The 21071-nt window shown below is 36.7% G+C and overlaps 1 protein-coding gene and 1 pseudogene across 1 annotated transcript in view; one reads left to right on the top strand and one right to left on the bottom strand.

Annotated features, from left to right (window-relative positions):
- MAOB (monoamine oxidase B) overlaps window positions 1–21071 on the top strand; it is a 136985-nt gene that overhangs the window by 12237 nt on the left and 103677 nt on the right. The gene's annotated exons all lie outside the window — the stretch shown is intronic.
- Window positions 12429–12878, bottom strand: LOC109438129 (large ribosomal subunit protein eL32 pseudogene; annotated as a pseudogene).

Below are 21071 nucleotides of genomic sequence, written 5' to 3'. Positions count from 1 at the left end.
TTTACTCCTGCAGGGATCCGCCCAGATAGGTGGGGCCAGGGGCGGGGTGAGTTGTGAGAGGTGGCCCAGAGCAATGTTGGCGACCACCACCACAGCTGGTCCTGCTTTCACAGCTCCCTCCCCTTTGCCAGAACTAGTTGGGCTGCGAATCTGTGTCTGCAGTCCACAGTTCTCAGAACAGCAAATATTCTGTTCTTTTGATCTCACACTGCTACTGTTCCGCTTCTAGCTCTGGGCAGGTGGGTGCGTGGCGAGCTCTGGGAGGGTAGGGAGGGGGCGGCTAGTCTCAGTGCCTAAGGCTTCTGTTCTCTGCTCGGTAGTGAGGGCTTAAACCACTGTTTTCAGCCTTCTTCCCTCAGTCTTTTCTCCGAAGTCTCTGCCGTGAGCGTTGGATTCATCCGTGTTATATGCTGCCCCCTCAGCCCTGTGGGCCATAAGCGGAGCCCTAGCAGTCCGAGTTCTTCCCTCTCCCGCAGGTGCGGTAGTTCCGGGATTCAGCGAGCTCGGAGCACCTAGGTAGGTCTGCGTCCTGCACCCGTGCGGCACCATCTTTGTACTTCTCCCTTCCCTCCTCCCCCACTCGCGTGATTCGCTCACCTTTAGATAAATTCAGTAGTGTGCCTCTTCGTCTTGCCTGTCTCCTGTGCAGGGAGTCCTTCGTGGAGTTACAGTCGTTCTGTTAGTTGTAAATTCCAGGGGAGATTTACAGAGGTTCACCTCACGCCGCCATTTTGATCTCTTGTTCGTTCTTTTGCACATGGCTTTCCAATGTTCCCAACATCATTTATTAGAGGCTTTCTTTTCTCCATTGTATGTTTTTGGCTCTTTTGTCCAAAATTATCTGTCCTTATTTATGTGGTTTTCTTTTCTGAGTTTTCAATTCTATTCCATTGGTCTGTGTGTCTGTTTTTCTGCTAATACCATGCTGTTTTGATCATTGTTGCTCCATAGTACAAGCTGAAGTAAGGGAGAATGATACCTCCAGCATTATTCTTTTTTCTTAGGATTGCTTTGGCTATTCAGGGTCCTTAGTGATTCCATACAAATATGAAGATTTTTTTGTTCTATTTCTTTAAAAAATATCATTGGGATTTTCATGGGGATTGCATTAAATCTGTATATTGCTTTGATTAATATGGCCATTTTAACTATTTTGATTTTTCCAATCCATGAACATGGGATGTCTTTCCAAGAATTTTTTTTGATATCATTTGTTCACACTCACATGGCCGCAAAGGCACAGACTGAGAAGATTTTTGTAAAGTGTTTACCTTATGCAACTGATATGCATGTCATCAAAGTTTGTTTTAAAATATACTGCAGCTTATAACTGAAAATCAACTGTTTTAATGATTCCTGTATTTTTGACAATAAATACATAGATAGCCTCTGAGCAAAAATTTATCCTATGAATTTAAAGAGATAATTTGGTTTCTAACTTGCTTTTCTAACATTTTGGACCTCTAGCATTTTGGACTTCTAGCATTTGGACTTCTAGCATTTTCATGTTTCATTGACATAGTAAAGTCCATGTAATGATTCAGTGTCAAGTATTATTTTTTCCAGGTATCAAAAATGTTAACTAGTATGTTATCACAAAATTCTAATATGTTAGTGCATTTCTTTATTCCTGTCAAGATTCAAACTGTGGAGGCATATACACTTGACTGATGTACATTGATTTAGAACTTCTATAGTTTATTTAAATAACATTTAAAATTAGCAAATTATAAGCTATTACAGGTGACAAGATCATACGATAATGGCAGATGTCAGTCAGCACCTGGGACAAATGACATCTGTAGAGTTGCATTTGATCCTGTGTCAGAACTGCCACTAACTTCAGTTGCAGCTCTAGATTTGATGGCATTATACATATAGTCTTAGCAGTGCTCCATATCTCAATATCTCTATTACTACATGTCATTTATCATGTTTAATTTAAACTACCTTTTTAAGCATCTGTGAACCCTCACCCAACCATAGGCTGCCCAAATTCTGGGACTTTGTATGATTTATCTATCTCTGGTGTTTAGCAAGGTACCCATCCACATAGCCCCTAGAAATTGAAATAAATTGGTAGAATCCCTTGATCAGGATCATGGGTCTTCTCAGGTTTTGGACTTAGAGAAGGTAAACTCCATAACCAGAAATGTACTGAAAGAATGGAGCGAACCTTTCACCTTCTGGAGGAAGCCAGGTAACATAGGAGTTAAATGGTTCAAATCCTACAGTGTCCCTACATGGACTATTTCCTCAGTCTCCAGATCCCCACTTATAAAGTAGAGTGATGGTCCTGGGGCTAATTCTTAGAAAGCTCAATACATTTTAAGTCTGCTATTTTTACCAGTCAACTGGCAATTCTTAACTGAGGGGATCCTGGAAATATACAAGATTTAATTTTCTTCTAAGTCCAAAAATGAGCCAAATTGAAAGGCTGTGTTCAGAATGACTGTTTTTATCCCCGTAACAGAATGCTTTCGAGATTTACTCATGTTAAATGGGCAACATTACCATTATTCAAGGGCCCTAAGTTTGTTAGGCTTAGGTTTTTAGTAACATGTTTGTATAAAAGTCATTATTTCCTTTAAGAGAGGGGACATAATAGTATAAAAGTCATTCCTGAGTTTGAACATTCAAATCACAAATAGCTCTTCCCAGCTAAAAAATATTTACTGTAATAGAATCATTGGTGACTGAATATGGAAGCATCTTTAGTGTTCTTAGCTACTAGTGAGAGCACCTGGTTTTCCGTCCAAGGAAAAGCAGACCAAGAGAGGCCAAAGGGTTGGCTCCAGGCCTCACAGCCACGTCCTTTGAATAAAATTACTGTCCTGGGGGATGAACCCCAGCTTTATGAGTAAATGCAATTTGAAACAAGAACATGACCAAATGGTGCTGAGTGCAAAGTAAAAATCACTATTACTTCGAAAGCAGTGTTTCTACTTTCTACTTTCATGTTCACAAAATGGATCCATCTTCAGCCCCCCTCAGTTAACTAAGTAAACAAAGGCACTATAGAAAACCAAGTCCTAGTAGGTAATGTTTCTAAAGCCAGCATGTATTTATTTACTGAAGGGAGGTCAGAAAAAGGGTAAGACCGAATTCCCACCCTCAGGAAACTTAAAATGCAGCTGGAGATACAAGACCAGCACATTCAAGCTATAAGGGATGATTCATAATAATATATACTTGAGTTCTGTACTGTGGGACTCACGGGCTAAGTTAGATAAAAGAAATCAATGAAAACCCAAGGAGTTGGAAAAAGTCTCATTAAGGGAGTGGAATTCGAACAGGTCCTGAAGAATAGTCAGGGTTTGGGTAGGTAGACAATAGAGAGGCTTTAAAGATCAGAAGGATAATATAAGTCATAGAGCCACAGGCTCCAGGTCACAGCTGATATTTCTATTTATAGGAAGGTAGAAAACCCAGCACAGAATAATGGGATGGGGAAATACTGGTAATAAAGTTAACAGAAGGAGGATCAAACAATGAGACACTGGAAAGCAAAGTGAGTAGTTAGATTTTTCTGGAGTTGGAAATAGGGAGTCATTGAAAATTTATGCTATAAAAATAAGGTGTGCAGTTATGTGCCTGATAGGTAGAAAAGGGCAACCCTAGAGCCAAGGAAGCCAAGAGACGGGTAGAACTTCAGGAACAGGTTGAGAGGTGATCAGCTGTTTATAATGAATTGGTTTATTTCAACCCTCTAGGTAAGTTGCAAAAGGAAAAGGGAGAGGGGAGGCAAGAATGGGAAGGAGAAGGTCTTCAAAAGCACACGTTGCTTTCTTCTATTTTGCTGAGAGCCTTTCCAGAAAACAAGTATCCAAAAACATATATTGTTTTTCCTCTGAAGCTTTATCATTGAAATTGAAGAACTTGACTATATTCAAATTTTTGCTTAAAAAAAACCTCAAAGAGATTTTCCTCCCAAGGGCTTTGACCCAGTTTACTAAACGAAAAACACACATTTTGGGCAATCTCAAACACAAAGTAAATGGTTTATCCTATTTTTTATATAAAAGTTGTCATTGAAACCTATTTTTTTGTGAGAGAGGGGGCATAATCAGAATCCATCTTTGGGTAGGCCTGACCTTTCAAATGTTAGCCATGTTACCATAGTCTCCTTTTATGTCACCTTACATGTCATACTCTAATTAATTTCCCCATCATGTCAGAAGTTTAAGCTCTTCATCTTATGTTAATGTCATCTCTCACCAAGGCCCTTTTCCCACTCTGACCTCATCATCATTACGAACATTTATTAGGATTGCACAATGGTGAAGGTGACCTATTAGGGTCCTTAGTTTTATTTGCTGTCCTTCCAGCCTAAATAATCCCCCCTTTTGGTTTACCTCAAAAACACTTCAATGATTCTTTCATATTGAATTTGGAATCCTGTCCTCATCTTTTGGAGTTGGAGCTACTTTTTATTCTAGTGACCCCAGTTGTGTTTTTATCTTAAATTGTGTCTTTATAAATATGTCTTTAATTATATCTCACTTTTGTGGGTTATTTTCCAGTTTTTTACTGGAAAGAGCAATAAGCTCTTTAGAGGAGGTTTTGTTATCCAACAGGGCCTCTTTTTCAGATAACTTAAGATACAGTGAAGAATTAATAACCAAATTAATTAATAACCAAGATTCCCTAAAAAATTTTTAAGAAAGGCCACTGATGTAAATGAAAGATGAAATCATATTCCTTCTTGGTGATTTTTTTTTGGAGAGGTGGAATCATTTTTTTAATAGTGTAAATTGCAGGAATAGTACATATTTATTGTGAAAAATCTGTACATTAGAGAAAAAAGCAAAAAGAAAATGAAAATTATGCATAATTAATCTTACAAAAGAACTAACCACTGTTACTATTGCCACCTACATTTTCTTTTTGCAAATTATCTATCGTATTTACTGCATACATTGATAGCCCTTTTAAAATAAATAATAGCATATTTTGAATGTATGTTTAATCATGTCTTAAATGTTCTTCTTTCATACAATCTTGATAACTTTATAATACTTCATATGATTATATTTAGTTTAACCAATCTCCCATCACTGAACACCTGTATTTCTAAATTTCTGCTATTTTAAACAAAGCTATTATGAATATCCTTATATCGAAGCCATTGTGCATAATTGTGATTATTTCTTTAGGAAATTCCTAAAAACAAATGTTGGTAATCCTTTGAAGGCATTTGATAATTATTGCAAAATTGTTATCCCCAGAAAGTTTTACCAATTTACTTTATGGCAGAATATGTGGGATATAAAACTGAAAGCAACAAACAAACAAGACAAAGAAACAAAGAAACAAAAACTGATATACACAGACAACAGTGTAGTCGTTACCAGAGGGTAAGGGGGGAGAAGGGAAGTAGAAGAGGCAAAAGGGGTCAAATATATGGTGACAGAAGGAGAAGTGACTTTGGGTGGTGAACACACAATGCAATGTACAGATGATGTATTGTACAAATGTATACTTGAAACCTATATAATTTTACTAACCCATGTCACTCCAATAAATTTAATAAAAATTTAAAAAAATGGATTTCTTAATTACTTCAATAGGAAACCAGCAACCCCCACCCTGGCACAATACAGAGAAAACCATAGTTCTTCCCAGTTTATAGTTGTAATTTCGTGAAGTTTTAGGTACTATAAATTACAAATATCTTTAGTTTTGTAAAATTTCACTGGTGGCAAGTAAGTTCTGCTTTTTACAGTATATAGGCAAACAGGTTTTTTGTAATTAATGTTTTATGCCTACCATTGTTTACTAGGAACACATATCATATATTTTTTATAGTATTTTAAAAAATTTTGGATACCATTTATCCTGTGATTCTAGAAGTTTACCATCATTAATTAGATAATTCTGTTGTTTCAGTGCAGAAAATAAAATAAAATAGCTCTGTAACAAATCATTTTCTATGGTTAATTATTTTTACCCATCAAGATAAGACATGAATATAGCCTTTGTCCACAGTCTATTGTAACAGCTGATCAAACAGCTGTTTCCTGTTTTACATTTTAATTTCCTCTCTTGTTTGCATTCAAATCCTATGATAGATTTTAGTTTATTTAGGAGTCCTGTAAGATACAGTTGACTGCCTCAGTCTTGAATAGCTCTTTTAATCTATGCCAGTTAGTCAAAATCAAACAGCCCTTTTTAAATACTGATGATAAGCACACACAAAGGGGTACACTGAAATGAGTTATCCTTGTTCATCAAATGTGTTTTTCTATCTTGTTGTTTCTGCCAGGGAGAAAAAGAAGTCAAATTTGCTCATTTGTTCATTCATTCAATGAACCTTTGTAAATGCCCTATTTACCAAACATTGGGCTAGGTGTGGAGATATACAAATGGGAGGGGTACACCAAGCAGAGGGAGGCATATACAACTGCATACAGGTAAATGCTCTGAAGGGTGGTGGGAAAGAAACCTGATAAAGTTCATTTGATTCAGATGACAGAGGAGAAGAGGATGGCACCTTCACCTCAGAGCCTCAAAGGACCTGAAGGAAGATTTGGTGATAGGATTTATTGGAGAGATAATCAGCCAATTAAAATATTCTTCCTTAAAATGTAGCTTTAAGCAGTTGAAACTGAAATCTATGCTGTAATATACACAGGGTGTTGAAATTTCAGTTTCACTCTTTTTACTGTTGGCCCTAAAGTGGCTGTGTAGTAGATGCTGTAGTGGGCTGCCCCAGCACCCTTCAGAAGTTATTCCCCTGTGTTGGGTGCTGTTGGTTCACAACTGAGCCCCTCTTTGGAAATTGCCCTTGACTTTGGGGATCTGACTCACCTAAGGGCATGCCTCTTCCCTTGGAGTACCCTGCAACAGGTGTGCGGGTGTAGAGGCATAGACCCTTGCCTTGATTCAGGACGACTCTGAAGGGTCATCTCAGCTTTGGAGCTACCTATAGTAGCTCTGTTGTGACTGACTGCATCTCAGTTCAAGTCCTTCCTCTGCTCAGTACTGCTGAGGCCTCTGTTGTGACTGACTGCATCTCAGTTCAAGTCCTTCCTCTGCTCAGTACTGCTAGCCTTACTGATTTACACGTGTCGAACCCTAATAAAGCTTCTACATGCAAATCTGTCTTAGAGGCTGCTTACCATGGACCCTAATCTAGACAGATAATAATTGAACATTTTTGTTCTGCATGTCACAAGGTGTTCTAACCATGAAACTTTAGTCAGTTGGAGGTGAAGGCCATTAAAAGACTTGACCTCTTTTAGGATTCAAGAAACCGAAAGGGCCTAGGGAAAGTGCCGAGCCTCATCAGTTTTGGATAACCTCTTTTAGGTGCCCTGAGCCCTTGGAACAGGGGTGGAGGGTGGAGGCTGACTGCTACACTGGCCCAAACAAGCTCCAGGGAATCTAATTCTTTTTTCACCACTCTGCAGGCAGATTTAAAGCTGAAATTCATAGCCTCTGATCTGGAATTGCTACAAATATGAATTTCTTCCTTTATTGGAAAAATTTGTGATAGTGCAGGCAATGGATAAATTATGAAACAGACAACCCTGATCTGTGACTACTAGATAAAGAAGGTCATGGGCTGTCCATCTATCCCAGGCTACCATTTTGGGTCCAGCTCAGATTCTGGGTTTTTGGCAAAATAGTGCTGTTGATGTGTACCTCTATTCTTTCCCTAATCCTACTACTATTTTATCCAGCATTCTGTAGGATTTTTCACAGGGAATTGAAGATAGTAAAAGTGATTGTAAACATGGGCAATTGAATCCTGAAGACACAGAAGAAAATAAGACTGTGAGGGATCTGGTTGGTAGTGTTTGAGTACAGGGCTTAATAGATTGGGAGTCTTTGGTTAAAGGACATTCATATTAAAGGGATTTGAGCAACTTAAATAAAAGGATAGGTGATTGTGAGGGAATATGCTGTGGAGTTTTGACAGGTAAGCTTTTGATTGTGCTTCTTGGAAATGACCATTGATAGCATTTAAATGAGTTACAACATTTTGAATTGGCATGTCCAGAGATATGATCCTCTGTGTAATTCAACACATGATTTAAGGTCCAGAAAAATGTCTTTTTCTAAAGAAATACAAAAAACAATTCATTTTGCAATTGCAGCACAAATAATAAAATACCTAGGAATAAACTTAACCAAGGATGTGAAGGACCTATATGCTGAAAACTATAAGACATTTTTAAAAGAAATTGAAGAAGACACAAAGAAATGGAAAGACATTCCGTACTCATGGATTGAAAGAATCAACATAGTTAAAACAGCCGTATTGCCCAAAGCAATATACAGAATTAATGCAATCCCCAGCAAAATCCCAATGGCATTTTTAAAAGAAATAGAACAAAAAATCATCAGATTTGTTTGGAACCACAAAAGACTCCGAATAGCCAAAGCAATCTTAAGAAAAAAGAACAATGCTGGAGGTGTCACACTCCCTGACTTTAGCTTGTACTACAGGGCTACAATAATCAAAACAGCATGGCATTGGCAGAAAAGCAGACACATAGTCCAATGGAATAGAATTGAGAACCCAGAAATAAAACCACGTAAATAGGGACAGATAATTTTTGACAAAGAAGCTAAAAACATACAATGGAGGAAAGACAGCCTCTTCAATAAATGGTGCTGGGAGAATTGGATAGCCACGTGCAAAAGAATGAAACTGGACTGCTGTCTGTCACCATGTACCAAAATTAATTCAAAATGGATCAAAGACTTAAGCATAAGACCTGACACAATAAACTGCATAGAAGAAAACATAGGTACTAAACTTATGGACCTTGGGTTCAAAGAGCATTTTATGAATTTGACTCCAAAGGCAAGGGAAGTAAAAGCTAAAATAAACGAATGGGACTATATGAAACTTAAAAGCTTCTGCACAGCAAAAGAAACCATCGACAAAATAAAGAGGCCACCAACTGAATGGGAGAAGATTTTTGCAAACAGTGCCTCCGTTAAGGGACTAATATCCAAAATATAAAAGGAACTCATGAAACTCCAACAACAAAAACACAAGCAACCCAATTGAAAAATGGGCAGACGACCTGAAGAGACATTTCTCCGAAGAGGACATACAAATGGCAAATAGACATACGAAAAAATGCTCAACGTCACTAATCATCAGAGAAATGCAAATAAAAACCACAATGAGATATCACCTCACCCCAATCAGAATGGCTATCATCAACAAGACAAATAGTAACAAGTGTTGGAGAGGCTGTGGAAAAAAAGGAACCCTCATATACTGTTGGTGGGAATGCAGACTGGTGCAGCTGTTATGGAAGGCAGTGTGGAGGTTCCTCAAAAAATTATGAATAGAATTGCCATATGACCCAGCAATCCCTCTCCTGGGTATCTACCCAAAAAATCTAAAAACATTTATCCATTAAGACACGTGTGCTCCAATGTTCATTGCAGCTTTGTTTTCAGTGGCCAAGACATGGAAACAACCAAAATGTCCTTCGTTAGATGAATGGATAAAGAAGTTGTGGTATATATACACATTGTAATACTATTCGGTGGTAAGAAAAGATGATATAGGAACATTTGTGACAACATGGATGGATCTTGAGAGTATGATGCTAAGCGAAATAAGTCAGACAGAAAACGCAGAGAACCATATAATTTCACTGATGTGTGGTATATAAACCAAAAACAACAAAAGAACAAGACAAAAAAATATTAGCACTTAGAATTTAAGCCAGTCTTCAAATCATGCATTATATATATATATATATTCTTTTTTTCTTTTTTAGTTAATTAAAGTTTCTTGGGGTAACATTGATTAGTAAAGTTACATAAATTGCAAGTGTGCAAGTGTATAATACATCATCTGTATATCACATTGTGTGTTCACCACCCAGGCAGTTCTCCTTCCATCACCATATATTTGATCCCATTTACCCTCATCTACCACCCCCCACAGCTGTTATATGTATCTGTGAATATGTTTTAGATCATATTATTCACATTTCATCCTGAAGCCTTTAGCATTGAATGTAAAAGACCTGGCATTTGCTTTAAGATTTCTCAATATTTTCCCCAAGGAATTGCTGAACCTTTCGCAAAATATCTGTAGACAAGGTGTTCGCAAAATCCCTGCTTTATATATTTCTGCATAGAAATTTACTGCTTTAAAATCTTAGAAAATGGTATGGATTACTGTAAGACATACATTTTTTTCACAATAACCATACAAAGCACATGTCTACTTGTAAATTATTCTTATATGTTCTGGCAGGGTAAGTCAGGTAAAAATTAATAATATGAGATTTATTAATATTTAAAATATATATACAAGTGATTTATGATGCAAATTCCTCAAGTGGTTTTTGATTAGTATTCATCTATTTACTTATAAATTCTTTTTTTTTTTTTGGCAACCATCTCCTTTGGCAACCATCAGCTTGCTTGTTTTCTATAGCTATGAGTCTATTTCTCTTTTCTTTTGTTTATTCGTTTATTTTGTTTTTTGTTTTTATTCCACATATAATTGAATTCATACGGTATTTGTCTTTCTCTGTCCTGCTTATTTCACTTATCACAATATCCTCTAGGTCAATCTTTGTGGTTGTAAACAGCAAGGTTTCATTCTTTTTATTGCTAAATAATATTCTAAAAAATATTGCATTGCATATATACCGGGGGTGTCAAACAAATGTATACAAGTGGACACTTTGGTTAATGTTGTTGAAGCAGTAGTTTGCCATAATCAGAAATGTCTGGATGCTGATGGTAACCCTTTTTTTATGGGTATATGTTGAGTATTACAATTTTTATACAGTTTTCCTTACTTAAAATGCGTACACACACACCACATCTTCTTTATCCATTCATCTATTGATGGACATTTAGGTTGTTTCCATATCTTCGCTATCACTAGTAATGCTGCAATGAACATAGGGGTATAGATATCTTTTTGAATTAGTGTTTTTGTTTTCTTTGAATACCCCGAAGTGAAATTACTGGATTGTATGGCAGTTCTATTTTTAATTTTTTGAGGAATCTCCATTCTGTTTTTCATCATAGCTGCACTAATTTACAATTCCACCAACAGTATATAAGGGTTCCCTTGTCTCCATGTCCTCCCTTTCAAAATATAGCTCAGACCTGTCCACCTCATTGTTTTCGTACCCCTCCTGATCTGGGGTTTCTCATGTGGACCACTGTACTTCCCAGAGTCTGCTCATTTACATCTCACCATTCTATCCAGCCATTCTACAGTCTGCTTTTTTCCTTTTTTATTGTGATAAAATATATATAGTACAAAATATACCATTTGAGCCATTTTTAAGCATACAATTCCGCAGCATTAAATACATTCACATTGTTGTGCAACCATCAGCACCACCTATCTCGAGAATTTTGTCATCATCTTAAACTGAAACTCTGTGTTCATTAAACACTAACTCCCCATTCCTTGTTCTCTTCACCCCCTGGCATCCCCCATTCTGCTTTCTGTCTCTGTGAATTTAACTACTTTGGTAACTTCATATAGGTGGAATCATATAGGATTTGTCCTTTTGTGTCTGGCTTATTTCATTTAGCATAATGTCTTCAAGGTTTCATCCACCCAGTTCTTTCTTACACTGAAGGAAGAATAGGTTGTTTTTAATGGGAAAACAAAGTTAACTTTGATATTTTTAAGATATAAAAAAGTGTTTATTGTCAGAAGTGAAGGAAATGAAGTTGTTCAAAGACAAAGCTGATTATCAGTTGGCCTTCACCCCATCCTAACCGTCTTGAGGTGACCCGTGATAACAGCCTGGCATGTATCCTTCCAGACTTTTCTCCTGGCAGGGCAATCTTTCTTAAATATAAAGCTAATGAGGTAACTCTTCTGCTTTAAACCCTTTAGGGGTTTCCCATTAACTCCAAGGTAAAGTCTGAAGTGAAGACTGTGGCCCAAGCACGCTGCCCAGGCCTGAGCCCTGCCTGCCTTGGAAGCCTCACCCCCCATCACTATCTTCCATTTGCTCTGCAGCCATACTGGCCCACTTTCAAGTCCTTGAATAATCTACCACAGTCTCTGGCCTTTGTACTTGCTCTTCGTCGTGTGGAATCTCTGCCTAGCTCCCCTCTCTCCCATCGACCACTTTGGTAATTCTTGACCATCTTCTAGAATTTATTTTAAAACTCACTTTTTTGTGGTCTCCTTATCTGATTGCCTTTTGCAAGCTACACTGCTCTTCCCAGTTATACCTTTCTGTGGCACCTGGTTTTATACCTTTTCTGCCCGCCCCTATTATAAGCTCCGGGGGCAATGGACACTCTGTGTCCTTCTCCACCTGTCACAGTGCCTACACCTGGTAGGTTCACAGTAAATATTGTTTGGCTTATTGAGTCTTTGAGAACTAAATTTAGAACTTTGGATTTCTTTGGGCAGAATTTTATGGTTTTATTAACAGAAATACAATGTGCACACAAGCTATTTATTCATTTTCTTTGCTGTGCAGCCTGGTGTTAGGATTGGTGACGATGGCCAGCTGGGCTGCTCTTTCCACAATGGCTTTGCAGTTCTTTAAGGAGATGTTGTGAGCAATCTCAGCACAGTAAGATGTGTTGCACATCAGCAGCACTTCAAGCTCCTTGATGTAGTGGACCAGGAACATCCGAAAGCCACTGGGCAGCATGTGCTCTGTTTTCTTCTTACTCCCATAACCAGTGCTGAGCATCACGATCTGGCCCTTGAATCTTCTGCACACCCTATTGTCAGTGCCTCTGAGTTTCCACCAGTTATGCTTAATTTTGATATGTCTGTCTGATTGGTGCAGGTTGAACTTCTTGATCCTCTTTTTGAAGATCTTGAGCTTCACCAGTGGTCTGAGGGCAGCCATGATGCCAAGTAGGAGATGGCTGCCACCACCGTAGGCAGTGCCGAGGAAGAGCTAGAATTTTGGATTTTAAATTGCATTTGGACCCTTCTGTGTTGCCCTCTTTTCTGAGTAACAGATAACTTCCGTATAACACGGCTGTTAGGTTTCTAAAATGCCGTGTTATGCAAATCCGTGTTATACGAAGCAAAGAACTAGTACAAAAAAGGGAGCTAGGTTCCAAAAATTAAAAAAAAAAAAAACCCACATAGATACCCAGGAGAGGGATTGCTGGGTCATAGGGCAATTCTATTCGTAATTTTTTGAGGAACCTCCACACTGCCTTCCATAACGGCTGCACCAGTCTGCATTCCCACCAACAGTGTATGAGGGTTCCTTTTTCTCCACAGCCTCTCCAACACTTGTTACTATTTGCCTTGTTGATGACAGCCATTCTGACTTGTCTGACTGGGGTGAGGTGATTTCTCATTGTGGTTTTTATTTGCATTTCTCTGATGATTAGTGACGTTGAGCATTTTTTCATATGTCTATTTGCCATTTGTATGTCTTCTTTGGAGAAATGTCTCTTCAGGTCATCTGCCCATTTTTCAATTGGGTTGTTTGTTTTGTTGTTGTTGAGTTTCATGAGTTCCTTGTATATTCTGGATATTAGCCCCTTATCGGAGGCACTATTTGCAAAAATCTTCTCCCATTCATTTGGTGGCCTCTTTATTTTGTCGATGGTTTCTTTTGCTGTGCAGAAGCTTTTAAGTTTCATATAGTCCCATTCGTTTATTTTAGCTTTTACTTCCCTTGCCTTTGGAGTCAAATTCATAAAATGCTCTTTGAACCCAAGGTCCATAAGTTTAGTACCTATGTTTTCTTCCATGCAGTTTATTGTGTCAGGTCTTATGCTTAAGTCTTTGATCCATTTTGAATTAACTTTGGTACATGGTGACAAATAGCAGTCCAGTTTCATTCCTTTGCACGTGGCTATCCAATTCTCCCAGCACCATTTATTGAAGAGGCTGTCTTTCCTCCATTGTATGTTTTTAGCTTCTTTGTCAAAAATTATCTGTCCATATTTTTGTGGTTTTATTTCTGGGTTCTCAATTCTATTCCATTGGTCTATGTGTCTGTTTTTCTGCCAATACCATGCTGTTTTGATGATTGTGGCCCTGTAGTACAAGCCAAAGTCAGGAAGTGTGATACCTCCCTTATTGTTCCTTTTTCTTAAGATTGCTTTGGCTATTCGGTATCAAATGTATGGTGATGGAAGGAGAACTGACTCTGGGTGGTAAACACACAGTGGGATTTATAGATGATGTAATACAGAATTGTACACCTGAAATCTATGTAATTTTACTAACAATTGTCACCCCAATAAATTTAAAAAATAGGTTAAAAAAATTTCTCTTTAAAAAAAAAAGCATAGAATTATATTTTTATAATTAAGAGAAATATCTTTATTAAAGCAATTTTCACCCAAAGTATAACATATTAATATGTATTAAATAGTGTTTTCTTTGTCATCACTACTAAACACCTTTAACTGAAGGCATTTTCTTTTTGACAAGGTATCTTCATCCTCTGAACTTAATACCCCATGAACAAAATAGGTTTAAAATTCTAATAAATTTTAAAATTCTGCAGTCAAATCTGATACGACATCCATGCTCAAATGAAAAGTTTCAAATGAGTTATCTTCTGCTCTTAAAAGCTTTTATTACGTTCCATATTATTCGGGGATTTCCCTAATTTCGAATGAGATATTTTTTGCTCTTAAAAGCTCTTATTACGCTTCGTGTTGTTCGGGGATTTCCCTAATTTCGAATGAGATATTTTTTGCTCTTAAACAGCTCTTATTATGCTCTGTGTTGTTCGGGGATTTCTCTAATTCTCAAACTGTGTTAGACTGAAACCATGTTCTAGGATGCTGTGTTGTATGAGGGTTTCCTCCCAATGCTTGAACCGAGTTAGAGCGAAACCATGTTATAGAAGTGCTGGGTTATACAGGGGTTATTGGTACTTGAATATAGTTGTATGATGGGTTAATAATTATTAAACCACCTCGTTGGCTAGGAAAATTATATTTTTAATGAAGAGGGTTATTTCATTTTCACTGAGTCTTCCTGTCCCATTTTCTTCTATTATTATTATTATTAATTTAAGTCATTTTTATTGACATTTTCAAAACCATGGAGGGCTAAAACCAGTAGATTACCTCTAAAATATTCTATGGGTGACTTTGGAGAAGGCTTTTCACGTAATTGTATACCTTCACAGGTACACAAAATGTCCTTGAAACTTCTACCCTGGACTTAGACAAATTTCTCATCTTAGAGATTCCCAGGAAGAATTATTCCAGAGCATATTTTGTTCGGAGAGCATATATGCAGAGATCTAGATTACAATCGTACATACAGATTTCTCCATTTTGAAATTTATCAAATTACTTTTTTTACTACAAACTGTCTTGACATTTAGTGCTTAGCTGGAATTTTGGGATAGTTTTTAATAGAAATTGGTCTCCAGACACGTGTGAGTGGTAAATATTAGCTTAAGTTAAAATTATAAAGTACCTAAATTTTCCTGTTCCACTTGCAACACCCATGTCCTCAGCATTTATGTCATTGCAGCTATGGTTCTAATCTACCATAATACAGGCCACAGTCCATTATCTGCATTTCCCAACACCCAGAGCTATGAAAATTGAAAGTATTTTCTGGAGCTTTCAGCAAAACCTGACTAGAACTGATGTGTCTACTTTGCTATTAGTCATATGTTTTATTGCAGACATAATAATGCAGATGATGTCAGTGTGGTTGTTCCAGTTGTCACTAGGACTATTATATAATATATACCTATGTACTACTTTGTCTCTCTAAAATCTGAAAAATTCAAAGTTCTGAAATTCATTTGGCTCCAACGGCTTCAGGTTAGGGAAATATCATAAAATATAAGCTAGGAGGGTGGCATATATTGGAAAATATAATACCTGAAATGAAACAGTCATACACTTGTTATGTGCATTAAGAGTTTCTTGTTTGTTAGTTGGTGTCTTTTTGCTAATTCATAGGGTTCGTTGTTTTCAGAAAAGACCTGATATTTTCACCAAACTTTTCAGCAAAAATTTAATATGTAGGAGTCCCAACAAATTTTCCCAATTTTATACTTTTAATACCTTTATGACAATGCTTTCATGGTGTCTTCTTTTCTGTCCCTCTGAGTAGGGCTGTCATGCAAACTGAACCCCAGAGGACAAGGAGTGGTCCCAACTCACCAAAACTTGGCTGATTCTGGAACTTTCCATGTGCTAGTGTCTGCCAGCTCCAGTGTCCCTGCTGTGCTATCCTAAAGCCCTTGTTGCTGTTCCCATGGGCTGGAGACGCGGTAGTTGCCTCTTCCACAGCATTGCACTGGGAGATGCTGCTCCTACAGCATCTCTGAGGCTGAGGCCTCAGAGTCTTCTGCTCTGACCCCTCAGGGAAGGCAGTGGCTCCAGAGACCCCTGCTTCAGACACCACCAGATTTTCCATGCAGCTTAGTGTGTAAATATTGGCTGCAGCTATTACAGAAATATATGGAAATTGGGCATTATTTGTAAACACAAGTCAAAAAAATCTAATTCTAAATCTATCTCTCTGTGTTGGCTGAACATATAACCAAATAAATTTTCTTTTAATTACTTAACTTATCATTTCAGCTTGTTCTAGTGGAGCAAGATAAGGATATTATTTGAGAAGGAAAGAAAGAGTAACTTATATCTTGTCTTGGCTTCCCTTAGAAGCTGACCCTGAGACAGGATATGACTGCAAGTCATTTATTTGGGAAGTGATCTCAGCAAACACCAGTAGAAGAGGGAAGGAAGTCAAGAGAGGGTGCATATTCAATCAAGCCTGTTTCCACTGTGGGTGACCAGAGCTCAGTCCTGCTGGGGACCTCAGGGAGACAGTGTAGGATACTTCTCAGTTGTCCCCACTGAGGTGTGAGGCAGATGAGGTACTTAATGTGTTAGGTGGCATCTGCAGACAGAAATAAGCCCTTAGGCAGAGTCAGTCATAGGCTCAAGTACAAGTGAATGAAGAGAGAATATGGGTGGTACATTGACAACACCTGCTACATCTTTCACTAAAACCTCAAAATAACTTTAAAAAGTAATGATAAACCTTATGAAGTTCTAAAATTTCATCTTAAAATTTTTAAATAAAGTCTTTATTGATACACACACACACAGTGCCAAAAAAATCTATATACATTTTAAGAAAGGAAAACTGTATAAAAATTATAATAATATATACCAATAACAAAAGATGAATACAAGTCACCTTTGATTTCAAGAGGTGCTCAAAGTGGTTACCATCAGCATCCAGACACTTCTGATTACGGTGAACTGCTGCTTGAGCAATGTTGACCCAAGTGTTTACTTGTATACATTTTTTGGCACCTCCAGTATATTTCACATATCCTACACTTCACTAATTTAAAGGATACAATTTAATGGTTTTTACCAAATTCACAGGGTTGTGTAATCATGACCTTCTTGTAACTTTTGAACATTTTCATCTCCCCAAAGGAAATCCACACCCATTAGCAGGCATTCTTCATTCACCACCACCACCACCACCACCATCACCCAGCCTCTGGCAACCACTAATCTAGTTTCTTTCTCTACATATTTGCATATCCTAGACATTTCATATAAATGGAATCATACCATATATGACTTTTTGTGTCTGGCTTCTTTCACTCAGCATAATGTTTTCAGTGTTCATCCATGTTGTAGCATGTCCTTTTTATGGCTGAATAATGTTCCATTGTATGGATATACCACATTTTGTTTATCTTTTCATTAGTTGATAAACATTTGGGTTGTTTCCACTTTTTGGCTATTGTGAATCACGCTACTATGAACATTCGTGTACAAGTTTTTGTGTGGACATATGTTTTCATTTCTCTTGAATATATATATATATATATATATATATATATATATATATATATATATATATATACCTCAGAGTGGAACTACTGGGTCAGATGGTAACTCTATGCTTAACCTGAGAATCACTTTGTTAAGATTTTAAAATGTGATTTTCAGTGATTTTCTATATACAACATGGTTTGGGTACACGTAGAAAGTCATTATTTTGTGTTGCTTTCTGGAAAGAGAAGGAACTGACTGCATTAGTGGAGGAGACTGGAATGAGACAGGAGAGGCCTCCAGTTATAGTAAAGGCATGTGAGTATACGTGCCTGAGTAGCTGAGCTGCCTGCTTCTTCCATATGCTTTTCCCAGATGGTTAGGGCTGGAAGAGATCCTTTAGGCAAAATGTTCCAATGTTTACAGGAAAACCCTGACAAAAGAAAATACTTATATGCATATTTAAGTATATACGTATACATAAAATGTGTATATTTACATGAATATATTTATGTATTATATTTAACATGTAATAAGCATTTTCCTTAGTCACAGTTTTCATACAAATGTTGGGGCATTTTAGTTGGTCCATGAGCCTGAAGTTACAGATCATGATGCCAAATTCAATCCCTTAATTGGTGAACAATAATTACACTGTATTCATCAGTTTAGAAAGCACAATATAAACAATGTTATTAAGTTCCAAAATTTACAAGGTAATCTAATAAAGATGGTTTTCAAAGAAAAAGCCATTAAGGTAAACAGCTCCTGAGCCTTGAAAACATAAGGTACATCTTTCTCTCTTTTCCCCAATCTGATCATTAGGTTGTAATTGAAGTAAATTTCATAAAATATCAAGTGGTTGAGTTTATTTTTATTTGATTTGATATAGAGTTGACCTTTGGGAAAACACTTCTATCAATTCACTTGCATACAATTTTTTTCTGAAATAGGAAGGGTTAGTGACAATATAAAGGGAGATAGACTGTGATTTATAGAGAAGTTTTGTGCTTATGTGACTCTAAGTGCTTAATTTTTGGTCTCTAGAAAGTATAAATTTATACCAAAAAGTCAATCACTTATACAGCGAATCCTGGATATAGTCCAGTAAATGAAATTACTCACATGGTATCATGAGTAAATCAGCTTTTTTTTGTTACTAAGTCTGAATTAACTATTTTTGTAAGTTTAATTTTAAATCTTGTCATCTAAAGACAAACACTCTTAACATATATTTTCTTCCAGCCTTTTTTCTTGCATTTGTTTTTCTCTCTCTGTGTGTGTGTGTGTGTGTGTGTGTGTGCGCGCGTGCATGCACCACACATGTATTTATAGTCATATTACAGAAAAATGTTATATCTTTTCACCTGAAATTAAAAATTAAATATTTTCCACATTACAGTCTTTATGAACATAATTTAATTAATATCAAATAGGTGTACCATAGCTTACTTAACTAATACCAGATTATTAGGCATTTATGTTTCACGTGTGTGTTGTTATTATAATTAATATTTCACTAAAGATCTTTAGGAATAATCATTTTTTTCCATTTTGGTATTATTTCTTAGAATTGAATCATGAAGTAATAATTTCCAATTTAAAGATATGGACAGTTTAAAGTTTCTGATAGTTACTGCCAAATTGCTTTTCTCAAGCATCTTACCAATTACTATTCTAGCCAGCTTTGTTACATCACATTGTTAGCAGCATTTAATATCATCCTTTTCTTAATCTATCTCAAATTGAGAGTGAACATGGTATTTCTCAGTTTCTCAAACTGAGAGGTGAAAATCTTTTTTTTTCCATTTTTAATTACTAGTAAAGTTGAACATTTTTCTTGTATCTATTATTCAATTACATTTTCTGGTAGGGCTATGTTTATTTTACTTTTTTCCTTGACTTGTGGCTAGAATATGAGTAGAAGCCATTCTTCTTTTTAAATAAACCAGTGTTTAAGTTTATGTTTCTGAACTGATAGGTAACTCATACTAGAAACATTTTAGCCAAGATATTTAAATTCTCTGTCTTTGAGAACCATTATGTCCTTGTAATGCATGTAGTCTTCTGTGAGCCTCTCTACCACTTTCAGTGTACAGATTTCACACCCAGATGTATGGACCATAGACATAGGATGATTCTGATATTGCAATTAAAATGGCCTAATTCAAGCACTGACTTCCTGGAACATATTTTCCTTGTGGTATTATTCTATGTAAAGTTTGTGTTGTGATTCTACTACTTTTACAAGCCTTCAGGGAAACTCAGTGGTTTGAAAACTTGCTTGTACTAAAATGAGTCCCAAATCTCTGTATATTTTCAGCAAAGTCAACAAATGGGAAATAAATAATTATTGGCTTTGTGTTTGGGTCAATGAAGAGAAACAAAAGGAACTGGGGGAGTGTGGGATGGATGTAGTAAGACACAGAGCTAAGAATGTACATGGAGACGAACTCCCCCTACACACACATACACAAAGATACACACATAGTAAAGGACCCCCAGAAATAAAACCTTGTGGAATCAAACAGAAATCCAGAAAGACAAACGGGCACAGAAGAACATAACATCACAGCATAATTTTCCAGATTTAGAATTTTGCTACTAAAGGCTTTTAAATGTATTTTTGCAACCACTGGTGTAAATGGTGACATTGGCATTTTCAGTTATGTTTGCTCCTTTGTCTAAGAAGAATTTGTGAAGGCTCACGGGATCCCCAGGTCTGGATTACACCTCCTTTCAATAAGATGGAATTACCCTCTCTCGTTAGAGATGGCTTCATCTTTCAACTTGGAATGCTGATTGATATTATAGTTTTGGGTTATGCCCACAGCTTGGGAGTACAGAGAGTTTGTTTAAGGTATTTAAACACACACACACACACACACACACACACACACACACACACACGGTTTCAGCTAGAGCATAATATTAAGACATTTAATATATAAGAAATATCACTTTGTGAGGTATATAAATGTCTAATCCTATGTTGTTTTGTACACCTGAAACCAGTTTAAAAAAAGAAAAAAGGAAAAAAAAGATTGTAATCAACCTCTGGGTTCTTTATAAAAAAAAAAAAAAAAGAAATTTCTGTAAGTAGCTAGTACAACATAGACCAGATACCTTTCTGTTCTTTAATCCAATGCTACAAGTGTAGAATTTAAATTTCATAGAGTAATTAATATTTAACAAAACCCTTAAAATACCTTTAAAACATCAGATGCTTGGCAGAAGAAGCAGTTTAATTTTCTAACCAGTGCCAAGATGGTGTTATTGATTAAAGAAATCTCTGTAGACTCTAGATGTGAAGCAGACAGGTTATGGAGCTGACATGT

The sequence above is a fragment of the Rhinolophus sinicus genome, chromosome 18 (assembly GCF_057876585.1).
Source record: "Rhinolophus sinicus isolate RSI-liver-muscle chromosome 18, RSI-T2T, whole genome shotgun sequence".
NCBI lineage: Eukaryota > Metazoa > Chordata > Mammalia > Chiroptera > Rhinolophidae > Rhinolophus > Rhinolophus sinicus.
This window is presented reverse-complemented; position numbering and strand designations above follow the sequence as displayed.